An 18,445-nucleotide genomic window follows, 5' to 3' on the forward strand; every position below is an offset into this window, starting at 1 on the left:
CTACATTTAACAGACATCTACCGAATATTTCACCCAGCAGCATCAGAATACACATTTTTCTCAACAGCACATGGAACATTTTCCAAAATAGATCACATTTTAGGTTACAAAGCAAACTTGTCCAAATTCAGAAACATTGAAGTTATACCTTGCATTCTCTCTGATCACAAGGGAATAAAATTAGAACTCAACACCAAAAGCCACCAAAGGAAATTCTGTAACACATGTAGGCTGAACAACACACTGCTGAATCACCAGTGGGTCATGGAAGAGATTAGAAAGGAAATTCAAATGTTCATGATATTCAACAAAAATAAACACATAAATTACCAGCTCAGCTGGGACACAGCAAAGACAGTAATCAGGGGCGAGTTTATAGCTCTGAGTTCCTATATCAACAAATTGGAGAGCTCTGAAACGAACGGTTTAATGTGACATCTGAACCTCCTTGAAAAAGATCAGCAAGATAAACCCAATCCAGTTGAGGGAAAGAAATAATTAAAATTAAAGCAGAATTAAATGAATTAGAATCCAAAAAAACCATAGAAAGAATCCACAAAACAAAGAGTTGGGTCTCTGAGAAAAATAACAAAATAGAGAGACCATTAGCAAGTCTTATCAGAAAAAGAGAACACACCGACATGAATAAACAGAGATGAGAATGGAAACAACCAAGATTCAAATCACCACAGAAACAACCAAGATTCAAAACATTATAAGGGAATACTTCTCAAAACTTTATGCTAATAAGTTTGAGAACCTGGCAAAAATGGACCTTTTCCTAGCAAATATTGACATGCCGAAACTAAGTCACGATAAGTAAAACCATCTTAACAGGCCCATATCCAGCATTGAAATAGAAACAGTACTAAGAGACCTCCCATCTAAGAAAAGCCCAGGACCAGGTGGATTTACAGTGGAATTCTACAAGGCCTTCAGAGCAGAGCTCACACTAATACTCCTCCAACTCTTCAATAAATTTGAAAGAGAAAGTTCACTACCAAACTCATTCTATGAAGCCATCATAACCCTCATCCCAAAACCAGGCAGGGACTCATCAAAGAAAGAGAACTATAGACCCATTTCTTTGATGAACATTGATGCAGAACTCCTCAACGATTTTGCCCAATCGACTTCAAAAATTCATCCAAAAAATCTTACATCACGATCAAACATGATTCAATTCAGGGATGGAAAGCTGCTTCAATATATGCAAATCGATTAATATAATTCATCATATAACAGGAGCAAGGATAATAACCACATGGTTATCACAATAGCTGCAGAAAAACATTTGACAAGTTCCAATACCCTTTTATGATGAAGGTTCTGGACAGTTTGAAGTCAGCCTGAGCTGGAAAGTCCATCAGTCTCATGTCCAATTAATCAGATGAGACAGGAAGTAATAGTTTTAAACTTGAGCAAAAACCCTCAAGTTCAAACCCATGTCTAGCACACTCAAAAAGAATTTAGTTGGGCTTTCCTGCAAAAGCTGGCTTCAAACTGTGATGTTTAGATTTCAGAATGGATTAAAGGTATGACTCTATATTTAAAAAACTAATTGGCTCTTTTCTTCTTCACATATATTTATTGTTTATTTTGTTGGTTCTCTGGCTTGTTTTGAGTGCCTCGCCAATCCTGTTGAAGGATAGCATGCTCTAAAACTTTAGCCACAGTTTCACTTTGGTTCACTTTTTGCATTTAGTGGTTAGTAGGAGGTAAGTATAGAGACTCCCACAGCGTCCTGAATTGTGCTAATTGTGATTCAACGTCAGGGGGCAAGGAAAGTCCATGAGACTCTTTTTTTCACTATTTTTTATTTGAAAATACCATAAAGAGGAGTTACAATTACATCGGCAAGATAATGAGACTCATCTCAAGTTAACCTCCAAAAAACCAGAAATGATCAAGCAAAAACTTATAGTTCCTATCCCAGAAAGGCACATACATACACACACACACACACACACACACACACACACACACACACACACACATAAACACACACACACACACGCACACACACACACACACACACACACACACACACACACACACACACACACACACACACACACAATGGTTTTTCCTGTCCAGGCTGGCTTGGAATGGTGATCCTCAATTTCAGTGTTTTGATTACCTAGAATTACAAGTGTGAGCCACCAGTTTCTTGGTCATTTTATCATTTTCAGTAGACTGTGCTCTCTTCCACTTTTTAAAAAATATATTTTGTGGTTGTCTTAGTGCTAAATCTGACTTACACTTAGCTTTTTTTAACCTTTTTTTCTTAGCTTTTCCTTAACTTTTTTTTATGACCAAGGTTGCTGCTGTACGAATTCAGGCACAGCTCCACTTCTGCCTTTTTGCTGTTTAGTTGGAGATAAGAGGCTCATAGATTTTCCTGCCCAGGCTGGCTGTGAACCACAGTCCTCAGATTTGAGGATACTGTGTAGTGTCCTTGGTTCCTACGGTACATTTCTGTCCTATTTACCACCAAAGGAAAAGAGGGTGGGGCAGAAGTTGATCTGTGATTCAAATAAGAGAGCCTGCAAGCCTTGAGTTAAAAAAAAAATGTAGAAGTCTAATTCTGGTACTAATTGTACGCATTGCTTGATCTATTCAAACAAAACAAAAAAAAATAAAACAAAAAAACTTATGCACAGTGACCAGGTAATAAGGATTCGTGACTGATAACCAGGAACTAATTCTTGAACTCATCTCCTATAGCCTTTTTTAGATATACATGTCCATTTGTGTAAGCTGAGGAGAGATTAAAGACCACACTTTAAGGGCCAGTTACACAGTACTTGGAAATCAGGATACATTGACTAAGCTTTTCAGAGAGTGACTAAAAACTTACTCTTCAACATTGCAAATGGTTCTTCCCTCTGTGCAAGGGGAAGAGTGATGAGTAGGCATAAATATGGGAAAACTAAGAAACTTCAAACAAGATTAGGAATGTTAACTTTATAGATAAAGTAAAACCTAGGTGTTCAGTTTGAAGTCCAGAAAAGGACATGCCACTTCTGTATGGATCCCAGTTAATTTAGTTAATAAAATTAATCGATGGTAAGGAGGAAAACCCACTATTGTATTTATGGAAAGGAGGTACATGGCAGGCAAATCACTTCACTAACCTCCATGATTTTGAACACAAAGGAGTGAAAGTGTTTGGCTTTGCTTGAGCAACAGGAAGGAACAGAGCTGAAGAGAACTGAGATGTGCAGACATTCCCAAGAAAGAACTCACTGACATCAAGTATTCAGATGCATGCTGGTTGCTAGGGGCTCATGCTTGTAATCCTAGCTACTCAGAAGGCTTATAACTGAGGATTGTGTTTTGAAGCCATCTGGGATAAGAAAATTTGTAAGCCTTTTATGTTTTACACTCAAGAATGGTCTTATTTATTGCTAATCACAACCCAAGGCAGTGCAAATGGATACCAAGCTGAAGAAAATTAAAAAATACACAGACAAGTGTAGATAAAAAGAACAAAATCAGTGAGGACACGGGATCCCAAGGCTCACTGGCACCTGGGCCCCAGGTCACACAAGCAAACATATTTATTTGAATTCACACTGGGAAGGTTACTATGGATACATGAAAAAATGAAGCATCGATACTATAATCAGAGCCACACGGTGAGTGAGAAACACTGGCTCCCTTATTGTTTTGAGAAAGAAGACTGCAACCCAGAGAAAGTGCAGACATGTGGTCTACTTTATCTAGCCTCCTAGGTTAAGTTATCATTTCTTTTACCTCCCAGGCTTCAAGGACTTTAAAGCACCATGGTGGGGGACAATAGATTAACCCTCTCCAGAGCTGTGTTTTAACCCTTCCACGGACAGATCTCAGCTTTCTATGTAATATTGAGGTGGTGTTCAACCTTTCAAATTTTTTTCAGGTTCAACAGTTCAGCTTGAGTCCCCTACTCCTATTAATATTAATATCATGGATTACAAACACAGTAAAAATAGAAAAATAACATTAGACATTTAAACAGAAATAACTGACTACATTCTTTTATCCAGTACAAGAAATTTGGCACTGCTGTTTAAGTCACTAATAACACTTTTTTAGGTATCATTTCCCGGCTTTCAAAGAACCTCCTATACAGTCCTTAGGGTGTCTTTTTGCTTCCCATTTTTATTTGTTGCATTTGCATAGTAGTATATCAACTTTAAAAGCATATTACCTCATAATTAAAGTTTATCTTGTAAGTAAATACTTGTGAGGATCAAAAAAAAAAATTTAAAAAGCTGGAAATGGTGCTGTGGCTTAAGAGCTATAGTGCAATCCTTGAGCAAAAGAAGCTCAGGGGCAGTGTCCAGGCCCAAAGTTCAAGCCCGAGTGTCCAAACATACACACCTCCCCACCCGCCACCCCCAGAAACAATCAGATGATAATGTCTATCAGATTCTTCCTTAGGATGACTTTGGTGATGTGAGCAACTGTATCAAGATTCTATCTCTCTTCCATGCCTTTGTTGTAATAGACAGCAGAGTCACTTAGTATAACAGTACACATCTTGGGACTTTGATGGGACCCATGTACTCTTCAACTGGCTTTCCCATATTCTGTGTGACCTGCTTCAATGATTCACCATCCACGCCAAAGAGGCTTTCATAACCTTTCCCAAATTATCTGAATCCTGGATGCCAGAGATGTCATGGAAAACCTCTATGGCTATTCCCCTCCATGACAGGCCATTTTACCTCCTATGCTCTCCTCACAGATGTGGGCAATGGTCTCTGAGAGACTTCAGTGCCAGATCTTAGAGAGACTTAGTTTCATTGTGTCCATAAGCTTTGGGAAATCATGCAGTGAAGGGTCCAGTTTAGAAATATAGGGGTATGCATACCTCCTCTTTCTGGAAGTTTTCACATGTGTTCTCTTGGCCACTGAAAAGAAGTGGGGTCTCTGAAAGGAAACTTGTATGGTGATCTCTGCCTGCCTTGGTCCATACAACATAGAACCACTTTCCCATCCCTTCAATGATTTTGACATTCTCCATGTTATTTGTGCTGAACTGCTCTCAATCCTTTAACAATGTAGAGGTCACAACTGGATGTTGTGTGGATGGCTGTCCATGCTTAGGCATGAGTCCCCTTGCCAGGCAGGGCCCATAATTCCATGCTGGGAAAGTGAGAAGGTGATTAGCTGCCTTATATCTGTGTAGTCTGAATGACCCCAGTAGGCATTGAGGCCTCATCTTCTTGTCCAAGGCCCCTCAGCATATTGATAAAGAGTGGTACACCATGGCCAGTCATCATCAAAATGCTGAGTTGTTCCTGGGCATTATCTCCAGGATCTTACCCACTTCTAGCAACTTTCCTTCTTTCAAGGTCTTGCCAGTTCTCCTCCTTGTGTTCTCAGGTAAAATGCTGCTGTCAGTGAGTAAAGAGCTGAGGACAAGGAAGCAGGTACCATAGAGAAAGTAAAAACTGGAGCCTCTTCCATGGTGAGAAGATAATGCAGCCTGCAATTATAGTATAGTGAAAGAGTTAAGATGGTTGTGCACAGTGTGTGCATGAAAATTCCAGACCTAGTTCAGAGTTTCAGCCAATAATCTTCTGTAACAAATGCATCACAATTTCAGCTAAACCAAGTTGATAGCGTCTTTTCTTCTTTTATTTGGTGCCATTCTGGGTCTTGCACTCAGGAAATGGACACTATCCCTGAAGTTTATTTTTTCCTTTTAAGTCTACTGCTTTACCACTGGAGCCACAACTCTACTTCTAGATTGTTTTTATTTTTTTATTTTTATTTTTTGTGCACATACTGTACAGAGGGGTTACAATTACATGGGCAAGATAATGAGTACATTTCTTATCAAGCATTGCAGTCTCCTCCTTTGTTTACCCTTCTTGTACATAATTGGAGGTAAAAGTCGCACAGGCTTTCCTGCCCAAGTTGGCTTCAATCACTGATCATCAGCTTCATGAATAGCTAGGATTTCAGGCGTGGCCGCTGAGCCTAGCAGCAACTCTCTTTCTTTTTTATTTCCTTTTCTATATTTTCTTTGTCATTTATGGGCCTGAATTCTGAGCTTGGGCACTGTCCCTCATCTCTTCAGCTCAAAGCTAGTGCTCTATCACTTGAGCCACAGCGTGACTTCCAGGTTTCTTTCTGCTTATGTGGTACAGAGGAATTGAATCCAGGGCCTCATGTATTCAAGGCAAGCACTCTACCACTGAGCCACCTTCCCAGCCTCATCTTTCTTTTTCTTAAAAAAAGTATTATTAGGAAGATGATGTTCAGAGGGTTAACACTTAAGTAAGTTGAATTAAACTGTCATCAGGTAAAGAATACATTTTTGGGGGACAATTACACCCCTTCCCTTGCTCTCAGTTTATCCCTCCCACTAACCACTTTTTTGTGGTTAACTGGAGATAAGAGTCTCCCAGAATTTGCTGTCCAGGGTGACTTTGAGCCACGATCTTCAGATATCAGTCTGCTGATGAGCTAGGATTACAGGCTTGAGCCTGAAAGACAGGATGACTGTTCTGAAGGTTGTTCTATATTGGCTATAGGGCTTTTGGCCTGAATGGATTTAGGCAGTGAATGCCAGGCAAGTCACTCATCTGGAAGCATGTGTCCCTTTTTAACCCTAACTGTCTCTCAGAACAGATAGGTGATGCTTTCAGAGCAAGAACCAGTGTGTACTAGTACAAAGGAGGTCCTCATTGTATTTGTCTTATTCAACAAATATTGTGTTGCTTATATTATCAACATTTTTGCTTTCTTAAGGAAATTTTATTGTGAGATTGCAATAACTACAGATTCATAACGACCTAGGAATACATGTCTTTTATCAGCTTTAATATCTAAGACACATAGCAGCTCCAAATCATGTTTTGTTGGTCTTAAAGTCGTTCTTGCATATCACTCTTTATTAGTAATGATATTATTAATATAAGTATTAAAGTTCTTCAAACATATTTCTCTTATTAGATGAATCCTTACAGTGACATTGAAAACATCTTCTGGAGCAGCATTGGAAAAGATACTTGGTTAATACTAAGAATGAAGGATGAGAAATGTGAAAACCAGAACTAAGAGACTTACCAGTGTGACTAGGAAACATCTTCCACAGAGCAGAATCTCAGACTTCTGGAGGCATGTAAGTTTGAGAACAAGTCTTCAACCAGTACACGTGACCACATGGGTGAGTCTCAATGTTGCCACATAGATATTATTCTGATTCTTATATAAAAGTCTCATGTCTGATGGGCTTTCACATACACAGATTTATGAAAGTTTATTGTCTTCTTTCCTTCAATATTACTTCATAATTTTCTATTGAGTGCAATTTTTCTTTTAAAACAGGAAAACAACACCATCTCTTGGACTGAGGCATTTCCTATCTCCCTGTGAATTGATCTGTTATTTAAGAGGCTTCCTGACAGGTGCCAGTGCCTCACTCCTTTAATACTAGTACTCAGGAGGGTGGGATCTGAAGATCACACTTGAAGCCTCCTGGGTACGAAAGTCCATCAAACTCTCATTTCCAATCAACTACCAAAAAAGCCAGAAGTGGAGCTGTGGCTGAGGTGGTACAGCACTAGCCTGGAGCAAAAAGCGTAAGGTCAGGCAGCACCCAGCCTGAGCCTGGGCCACAGACCAGCCTTCAGGCACACACACACACACACACACACACACACACACAATCACACACACACAAGTGGCTTCCTGCCAGACTTGTCCATTTGGTCCCTGAAATGGTTGGAGACAGCTCTTCAAATGGATGTGCCCTTCCATTAATGTGCAAATTGACAATCAGTCACATATAGGTCCATTGGTTCAGGTTGTGTACATTGTATCCCACTTCCTCTGCTCCTTTTCTGAGGTGAGTCTTGTAACTCTACACAGCTGTCCATACACTTCAAGATGCTACTTAGGGTCTCAGGGCCTGGATTCACACTCCAAATGGAAAAATAAAAACTGACCTGAGACCCTCTGCTTACATTGAGGACCAGCTATCCAAGCAATGGCAGCTCCCTATGAATGACAAACTAGAATCCAGGCACAGGGAGTTCACAGCAGAAAGAAGTGAGGTGTGTGGGGCTTGAGTTAGTCTAAGGAAAAGCAGAGAATGGAGGAAGAAAGAGGAATAGGGAAAAGACAATCTATCTTCCCATGTTTCCTTGCAGTTCCTGATCCACTGTATAACGTTTGCTAATTGCTCTGCTGTGTGTTTGTGTGTGTGTGTGTGTGTGTGTGTGTGTGTGTGTGTGAGTGAATGTTTGCATGTGTACAGTGGTTCTGGGCCTTGAATTCAGGGACTTCACACTGGCAAGGCAGGGTGAATGTGAGCAAGTACATCATATGCGTTTATGGAAGTAACTCCATAAAACCTCTCACTGTGTGCAACTAGTATATACTAATGAAAGTGAAAAAATGATTAAGCAATGCTCAAACTCCTTCATAAGCTATTTAGAGATAACTTCAAAATGGGTATCAGAAAGCATGGTTGGTAGGGGATATGAAAACAGCTGTAGTTAAAACTATGGGATTATTCAAGCCAGGTTGTGGTGGCTCATGCTTGTACTCCTAGATACTCAGGAGGCTGAGATCTAAGGATCATTACTTGAAACCTGCGTAGGCTGGAAAGTTATGACATTCTATATAAGATATACTACTCAGAAAAAGCTCAAAGTGGTGCTATGAGGCTCAAGTAGTAGAGTGCTCAGGGTTCAAATCACAGGACTGGCAGAAAAAAAAGAAATAGTCCAAACTTAAGATATCTAGGGAGTTTTAGGTTAAAGTTCTATAAAAACAAGTTACTATATTTTGGGGTTCATTTGTTGTTATTTTAAATATATAAGTTTTTGGTTTACTTTGTATATTCTTCTCCCTTAGATATATCAACTTTTGTCACTGTACTTGACTTTGATACTCTGCCTCTTTTCTATACATTTTTCTTATTTGGGGAGGTGAAGGGAAATAACAAAACGCTGAAACAAGGACACAGGATGACCCATTGAAACAATGATACCCATAAGACAGTATGTTGGAAATTAACTTTACAATTTCGGGTGGGGATGGGAGGAGGGGGTGGTAAGGGATAATAGAAAAGAAAAAACAGGGAAGGGGTAACAATGCTTGACCAGAAATGTACTCATTGCCTTATTCATGCAACTGTAGCCCTTCTATAGAATCTTTACAATAAAATAAAATTTAAAAAAAATGAAAAAAAACTAGTTACAGCTAAAGTAGGAAAGAAAAAAAACTTTCACATATTGGCCTGTGGCAACAGGAATTAGAAATACACAGTCAATAGATATTAATTGCAAACCCTCCACAGATTCATGCCCATAGCTACTTCACCCTCCTTGTACCCAGGGGAAAGTCAAAAGAAATCAGTACAAGCTTCCTATCCTATGATAGTCTACTCAATTCCTGTACCATCTGGAGGACATCATATGGAAAAAGTTAACTTTCCTTCCAAAAGGGTCTCAAATGACCCTTAAAACCATAGCCTCTTACTGTCCTGATTTAAATCTTATTTTGATTCCCAACTACAAATACATATAAACTTGTGGAGGGTTCTAGAGAGATGGACAAAGACTTATAAAACATATACTATGTTTCACTTCTGTAGAAAACTAAAACTAGATCCTTATATACCACCCTGCAACCGAATCAACTCCAAATGGATCAAAGACCTTGGAGTCATAGCAGATACCCTGAAGACATTACAGGAAGGAAGCAGAGAAACTCTAAGGCTCTTTGGGACATGCCGAAAGTTTCTTAATAAAGACCCAGAAACACATCAAATTAAAGAAAGCTTGGACAAATGGGATTGCATCAAACTGCAGAGCTTCTTCATGGCAAAGGACATAGCTAGCAAGATCAATAGAAAGCCAAAGGACTGGGAGAAGATTTTCACTAGCAATAAAATGGTCAAGGGTCTCATATCTAAAATATATTTAGAACTCAAAAAATTGAATCCCCCAAAAACAAATCCTCAAAGAAACAGCTGCCAGATAAATAAGTGGGCTAAAGACTTAAAGAGAAACTTCTCTGAAGAGGCAATATGAATGGCCAACAGACACATGAAGAAATGCTCAACTTCTCCAGCCATAAAACAAATGCAAATCAAAAAAACATTGAGATACCACCTCACCCCAGTTCGAATGGCTAAAATCAAGAAATCTAATAATAACAGATGCTGGAGGGGATGTGGTCAAAAGGGAATGCTACTGCATTGTTGGTGGGAGTGTAAACTTGTTCAATTACTTTGGAAAGCAGTATGGGTAATCTTCAAAAGACTCCATAGAGCTTCCCTATGACCCAGCAATCCCACTTTTTGGCATTTACCCAAATGATCGCAAACAAGGCTATATTAAAGCTACCAGCACAACCATGCTTATTGCAGAATTATTTACCATAGCTAAGAAGCAACCCAGATGCCCCTCAGTAGATGATTGGATCAAGGAAATATACACAAAGTAATTCTAGACCTCTGTAAGAAAGAATTACATCACCCCACTTGTTAGGAAATGAAAGACTTGGGAAAAAATTATATTAAGTGAAGTAGGCAAGCCCCCCAAAACGTAGGTCCTATAGTTTCCCTTTTTTACAATAACTAGTATATGTCTAGGACATGCAGAAAGGGTCAAAAGCTATATACATTTGACCATATAAGTGATGTTAAGCAAAATGTATCCCAAGACAGGAACTCAAGTGTTTTTTTTTCTTGCTATTGTTTTTAACGTATTTATAATGTACTATGCGATTTTTTTTTTTATTTCTCTGGTATGTTCTTCCAACACAGTATTACACCTGTTTTCACTGTATTTGTTTCTGGTGACCTGCATCTTGTATGTATGTTTTTTATTTGAGGAAGGGAAAGGAAATAACTTAATACTTAAATAAGGATAATACCCATTGTAACAATGAGATATATAAGACAGTATTTTGAAAACAAACTTTACAACATTGGGGGAGCGGGGGAGGCGTTGGTGATGTGGTGAGGGAAGAATGGTAGGGGAAAAAGAAAGGAGGATGTGCCAATGCCGTTAGGAAATGTACTCATTACCTTAGTCATGTAACTGTAACCCTTCTGTACAATATTTTTACAATAAAAACATTTTTAAAACAGCTTAAATAACATATACTATGTTTCAATAAATTGAATGAGAAATCAAAGCAAGCATGTTTTGAATTTTCTTTATTTTTAAAATGAAATGAGGTCTGGTAAGGTGGCTTAGGAGTAGAGTGATTTTCTTGCAAGCATGAGGCGCTGAGTTTGATTTCTTAGCACCACATAAGCAGGAAAAAACCAGAAGTGGTGCTGTGGTTCAAATGGTAGAACACTATCCTTCAGCTGAAGAGCCGAGGGACAGCGCCCAGGCCCAGAGTTCAGAATTCAGGCCCCATGGCCAACGAAATGAAAGAAAACAAGAAAGAAAGAAAGAAAGAGAGAGAGAGAGAAAAAATAAGGAAGAAAGAAAGAGAGAAAGAAAAGAAAAAAGAAAGAAAGAAAAGAAAAAAGAAAGGAAGAAAAGAAAAAAAGAAAGATGGAAAGGAGGGAGGGATAGAGAAAGGAAGGAAGGAAGGAAGGAAGGATGGAAGGAAGGAAGGAAGGAAAGGAGGAAGGAAAGAATGAAGGAAGGAAGGAAAGAAAGAAGGAAGGAAGGAAGGGAGGGAGGGAGGAGGAAGGAAAAAACAAAGAAATAAAGAAGGAAGGAAAGATATAGAGAAAGAATGAAAACATGTACACTGAGTCTGATCATATCAGGGAATGTTTGATGGTTTGGTTGCTGAGCTATTGGACTGGCTTCAACTTGATTGTCAGATTTCAGCGTGCTGAGTAAGTAGGATTTCTAAGTATGGAACCCCACTGTCTTGTGTGCCTCAGGTGGGGGTGTGGGTGGTGGTGGTGGTCCCCCCTCACAGCTTCAAAAAACAATAGCCATATATTACTTCTTTTATTTTGCCAGACTTGGGACTTGAACACAATGTGTGGGCACTGTCCTTGTGCTTTTTTTCTGAAGGCTAGCTCTCTACCACTTGAACCACAGAGACCCTTTTGTCTTTTTCTGTTTGTGTGCTGCTTAAGCATTGAGCCTAGGGTTTTATGCATGGTAGGCAACCAGTCTACCACTAAGCCAAATTCCCAGCCCAGGCCATTAACTTCTATGATATCACAGCCACCTTTCCCATGGCAACAAGTAGGTGTCAAGCATTAATCTTGTCTTATAGTGGACTCAGCTAGCCAGAGAGGCAAAAAGAATGAGAGGAAATGACAGCTAGCTACCAGACTACAGCTTGATGAGTTTTCCTGACTGGATTCTAAGATTACCAGAGCTGAATCAGGTTCGATTCCACAAAATGCTCCTCTGATCTAAAAGACTAAGGACTACTGCTATCTTTGGAGAGACAAAAGTGAGTGCAGCTGCCTCCATGCAGCTTTCACACTGGAGAAGAAAAACAGAAATCAATATGATAATTTCTGTAAATCAGAGGCATGAGGTTAGTGATGTGGTGGGAATAACTTCACAGTAGGGATGAGAGGAGACATCCCTGAGGAGGAGACATTTGAACTGAGAGCAAGGCCATCGTCCATGCAATTATTCAGGAGAAGGTTTTCCAGGCAGTGAGAACAGCAAGTAAAACCCCAATGAGGGGAATGGACATGACTTGCTTCACAGCACTGACATGTTGAAACTCACGAAGCAAGAAAGGAATGGTACAAAAGAAAGAAATAGAACAGATGTGAAGACAGGAATAAATTAGATAGATATTGTATGTTACAGGTTACAAGGAGAAACAATTAATTTTGTTCTAATTGTTTTGTTACCCACTGCAGCCAAAGTGTTCAAGTGGTAGCCACATATATCAGAAAAACCTAGAGAATATTTTAAAAAAAATTTTATAATGAAAATAGCATACAGAGGGGTTACAATTACATGGGCAAGGTAATGAGGACATTTCTTATCAAACATTGTTGCCTCCTCCTTTGTTTCCTTTTCCCATTCCTTCCCATCTCCCACCTCGCACCCCCCACCCCCCACCCCCACCCAACCCCTGGTGAAAGTTGTAAAGTTCGTTTTTCCACATAACGACTGTACCTCACATTGCTGCAATGGGTCCATCTACAAATTCAATGCGATACCTATCAATATTCCTACCTCATTCTTCAAGGAAATAGAAGAGGCAATCCAAAAATTCATATGGAACAATAAAAGACCCCGAATAGCAGAAATGATATTCAACAGAAAGAACAGAGCTGGAGGAATGTCAATACCAAATTTCAAACTCTACTACAAAGCCATAGTAAGCAAAACAGCTTGGTACTGGCACAAGAAAGCCTTCAGGACCAATGAAATAGAATTGAAAACCCAGAAATGAACCTAAAGACAAATAGCCATCTAATCTTTGGTAAGGGAGCTAAAAAAATAGGATAAAGAACACTTAAAATGTGACTCTAGCCAAGTTAAGGTACCTCAGTCCTGGAATCCCACTTACTCAGGAGGCTGATATCTGAGGATTAGATTTTTTTTTGGGTGGGGGGAGTCTGGTCGTGGGACCTGAACTCTGGGCCTGAGTGCTGTCCCTCAGCTCTTCAGCTCAAGGCTAGCATTCTACCACTTGAGCCACAGCGCTACTTCTGGCTTTTTTTCTTTTTGCATTTGTGGTGCTGAGGAATCGAACCCAGAGCCTCATGCACGCAAGGCAAGAGCTCTAACACTGAGCCACATTCCCAGCCCCCTGAGGATTAGAGTTAAAGCCAGACCAAATAGGAAATTCAATGAGAATCTATCTTCAATTAAACACCAACATTTTGAAGTGGAGTTATAGTTCCAGTAGTAGAGAACTAGCATGGAGCAAAAAAAAAAAAAAAAAAAAAAAAAAGTCAGTGACAGTTCCAGGGTCTCATTTCAAATTCCAAGATAGAGATGAACAAACAAAATGTGACTCTGATTCCTTTGCTTGGGGGTTCTAGTTCATAAGCCCTGGAAATGATATCACTACCAAATGTTCTCCTCCCAATCCTGCTTCACAGACACTTTTCAAGGCTCCAGCATCACCACTGTCTCCTGACAGTTAGCATAGCAGTCTACCACTGAAAATTGGAAGCCACAGCACCACTTCCAGTTTTCTGGCGGTTCGATGGAGATAAGTGTCTCAGGGTCTTTCCTGCCAAGGCTGGCTTTAAACTGTGATCCTCAGATCTCAGTTCCTGAGTATCTGGGATAATAGCCATGAGTTACTGACACCAGGCCAAAGATACTTTTCCATGCTTTCACCCTATCTCCTCAGGAGACTGAGATCTGAGGACTGCAGTTGGATGCCACCTTTGGCAGCAAAGTCCATGAGAACTATTTATCTCCAATTAAACACTCAAAACAGTTGGAAGTGGAGCTGTGGCTCAAATGGTAGAGTGCTAGCTTTGAGCATCAAAGACAAGGGATAGAACCCACTCCCTAGTTTCAAGCTTTTTCTATCATACACCCACCCAAGAAAAGGAAGCAGGTGGGCACACGGGAGCTCAAAGCTCACACATAATACTCAAGCCTCCTAGAACAGACCCCATCTTGCTCTGATTCTCTATATTCTGTGTCCTATATCATGGCAGTCTTAGATGGGACTGACCATGCACCAAGTTAGGACGGTCAAGTACAATCTCATACTGAGGATCCCCTGACCTTATCAAAGACTCAGGATTTCTCACTTTTCTGCTTTGACACTGGGCAGTGATGTGAGGTCTAGTTATCCAACCACAGGATGTGGGAATGAAAGGATTTCTCAGCCAAGGGATGCAGATTGGAAGGCTCTAGGTCCCTCTATCTCAGGAAGGAGAAAAGGGCTGATCCATCCCAGCAATGTTCCTGGGTTGTGAGTATCTTCAAAGAAACAACTCTGCTCAGAGCCCAGGGCCTCTTGTTTTCCCACCAGCCTCTACCCAACCCTGCCCCACATTCAGTTGGCCCTCTCTGCATCCCAGATCTGCCATCTAGACTAAAGGCTGAGCCAGAAAAGAGACCCAGCTCTGCCTCTGAGAATGGCAGTCAAGGGGTCCTAGTGGCCCCTAGAGGAAGTCTCGGGGATACACGGGTCCCGACTCCTGCCTTCATTCCCTGGCTGTCCTGTGCAGTGGCACACTTACTTCTGTCTCTGGTGGAGGAATGAACACCAGGGGTGTTGAAAAGCCTAATTCAGGAATCCTTACCCAAAAGACCACCAGAGACCATCACCAAGGCAACGGTTACAACACTTTTTATACACTTTTTTAGGGAAGGCAGGGCTTTGCATAATCATAATTTCTTGTAACATATCACTATAAACCACGGGAAAAATAATAAAACAACTCTATAGTATGATTGGCGCACTACAAAGTGGGAAAGGACCAGAAACAAGTTGTTGGTTATGGGTCCCGATGTTCTTTAAACTGTGGCTTGCACCACAGGGGAGTCTCAAGAGGATACATGCTAAACTGCAAAGTTCCTTTCTTAAACAAACACCACCTGTGGCCTGACTGCTGGTTCACCAAGCCCTCCAGCACCTGCCTGCCTGTGGTTTTACCAAGGATTGTTTATGTTCCTAGTCACCTGGGAATTGCTTCTTCTGTTCATTCTCAGGTAGGGTTAATGGTCATCTGCATAACTCATACCTCAGAAGATGCTCACTAATTCAAGATAGAGTCACCCGGGCCTCAGGCTTCTCAGGGTCATCTTCAAATTGAGCTTGGGAAAGTCCCAGTCCCCAAGCATCCTGCAGCAGATGACAGCCGGGTGGTCAATGGTGAACCCAAGGTGCCAGGATTTTAATACCCATATGGCTGGGTTGAAGGCTCTATCAATGATGGTCTAGGTTTCAGGCAAGGTAATGGCTCCAATGTCCTGACACACCTGACCTGGGATTGTCCTCCCTCTTCATCTTCCTGCTTGTACCTTGCCCCACTCACCCGCTTGACACTCCCTCACCCCAAAACCTCCCTAGCTCTTGGACTAGAAAATAAACTTGTTGGGGCTAGGGATTTTCAAAACCTGGTGACACACCCTAAACCCTAGGGTCTACCTGAGGCTGCTTCCCTCTGTAGTCGGTGACCACAAAGCTCTTGGATGTCATGAAGTTGCTGAGGGGTCAGTGGCTTGGCCCTACATACTGGCTTTAGGCTCTGAAACTGTCCCACAGAGATTGTGAATGGTTGGCTCCCTTGATCCAAGGACTCCAAACAAAGGCTCGTATACTCCTTTCTTCCTTTTCTCCCACCATTCTTCCCTCCTCTCTCACTCTTTCCTTTCTTTCTCTGACTCCTGTGCCTTGAACTCGGAGCTTGGGTGCTGCCCCTGAGTCTTTTTACTCAAGGCCAACAGACTACGGATTAAGCCACACACCCACTTCTGGTGTTTTCTTTTTGGCAGTTAGTTGGAGATAAGAATCTTACAGGCTTTCCTGCCCAGAACTTAAGCCTCAATCCTCCCATCTCAGCCTCCTAAGTAGCTAGGATGACAGATACGAAGCACCAGCATCCAGCTCAAACCAAGTTTTCTTCATGTGTTGTGGAACCAGCACTGGAAATTTTCATCATCTATGACCCCCCGGAGCCTGGCGCACACTGTAACTCTGTTGGATAAATAAATGAGCATCAATCAACAATACTACAAAAAAGTCCCATCCGATTCTGGCAAGTATCTTGCGTGGTGGCAAAGCCTCGTGTAGCTCTCCCACAGTTCTCCCTACTCCCTCTTCCTGCCTTTCTGGTGCTACTGCACTTAACTTTTTGACTCCGAGGATGTAAGTCACTATGTACTCATTGGATTCTGGGGCCTCTTGGATGCCTGTCTTCCCAAAGATCTCTGTCCAGCGGCTGAGTAGCTTTGTGGCACTCAATTCCCCACTCAGGTGTGAACAAGTTTGCCATGAGCTGAACGCCTGGCTCAAGTGTCCTCCTTTCAGGCCCTGAGGCCAGACAGGATGGTCCACCATATGCGGCTCCCAACTTTCATGTTGCTTGAGGCATCCTGCGTCTCTGAATCTCCCAGAGTCCAGTACAGGTGCTGGGAATCATCTCTGCTCAGAGCTGGCAGGCTTGGGATGGTAAGGTCACAATCTCTGCTCCCCACGATGTCCTTGACTGTGGTGGTCACCCTAGAGAGAGCCAGAAGCTTATCAGTAGCTGCTGGAGAAAGGCAATCAGGGCACAACATTGATAGCAGGAGAGAATCTGGCTTGGGAACTCTGCCTGTGCTGCTTTGAACATCATTGTTTTGCAGCTGAAATGGTCGGTCTAATTTGACCCATAATCCCAGGTGTTAGTGGAAATTGCCAACTTCAAGAAAAAAAACCCTGGAAAAAGTGGCATTTCACTTTTCCCAATCAAACTTAAAGGGTTCCAAAGTCAGTGGGCCCTTTTCCTTCCAGACAGCCCTTCAGCAGGCTACAGAAACTGGCATTCAGAGAGTCCTAGCTAACTGCCATGTCCTCATACTGAGCAGGCTCCAGCAGGGAGAATGCACTTGCCTACCACTACCCAGCTGGAAATGGCCTAGTCGGAACACAGATTTGAGTCTACAGGACTCCAGGGAGGACTGCATAGGAGTGCACTGACCCAGAAGGGAATCCACACCAGCAGTGGGGTCCTGGAGCCCCCGCCCAGATGCCCACCGACACCATTAATGCCCTGTGTAAGGTTCCCCTCTCATCCTCTGTCGTGGTGAGCCATCTGCCATATCACACCATTCGCCACTACCCAGACCCTCCAAGCTTCACAGTCCCTGCCCTACCCCCCCCCCCCAACTCATTCCCTAATTATGTTTTGCAGAAACATTCCCAACCCTTGAATTAGCTCCAGCTATACACACGAGAGCAGAGTGTCTGGCTGGAAGAGTGCGGCTGTGGTCACACTCGCCTCATGAGCCTTCTGGATGAAGACAGAAGGACAGGTGTCCACTCTGGTCTGCAGTTCACACAGGCCTCCTATGGGAGACCCACACAGGCCCAGCAGATACAGTGGGCTACGGAAGCGGGAGGTGGAAAGAAGTGGAAAGGAAATCTACTGAAAACTTCCCCAAAGGAGCCATGAAACTTTGAAGGAGAAAACAAAAATTGTGGCTGGGCTTGTACTGGGTATTCATAAAAAAACAACAACTACATATACACACAAATAAAATGCTTTTGCTCTTTTTAGACATGGTGACTTAAATATATCATCTCCCTACTCTCCCAACACACACACACACACACACACACACACACACACACACACACAAATCTAAACTGGTGACAGAAGACTCATCCATGCAGCATCTGCCATTTGCCAACTGATCATTTAACTGAGCACAGTCAGGCTGTGATCTCTCTCTCTGTCTCTCTCTGTCTCTCTCTCTCTGCCTCTCTCTCTCTCTCTCCTCTCCCTCTTGCTCTCTTTTCTCTCTCTCTCCTCTCTCTCTCTCTCTCTCAATCTCTCTCTGTCTCTCTCTCACACACACAT

Source organism: Dipodomys spectabilis, unplaced genomic scaffold, assembly GCF_019054845.1.
Source record: "Dipodomys spectabilis isolate Male_0828 unplaced genomic scaffold, ASM1905484v1 ptg000421l, whole genome shotgun sequence".
Classification (NCBI taxonomy): domain Eukaryota; kingdom Metazoa; phylum Chordata; class Mammalia; order Rodentia; family Heteromyidae; genus Dipodomys; species Dipodomys spectabilis.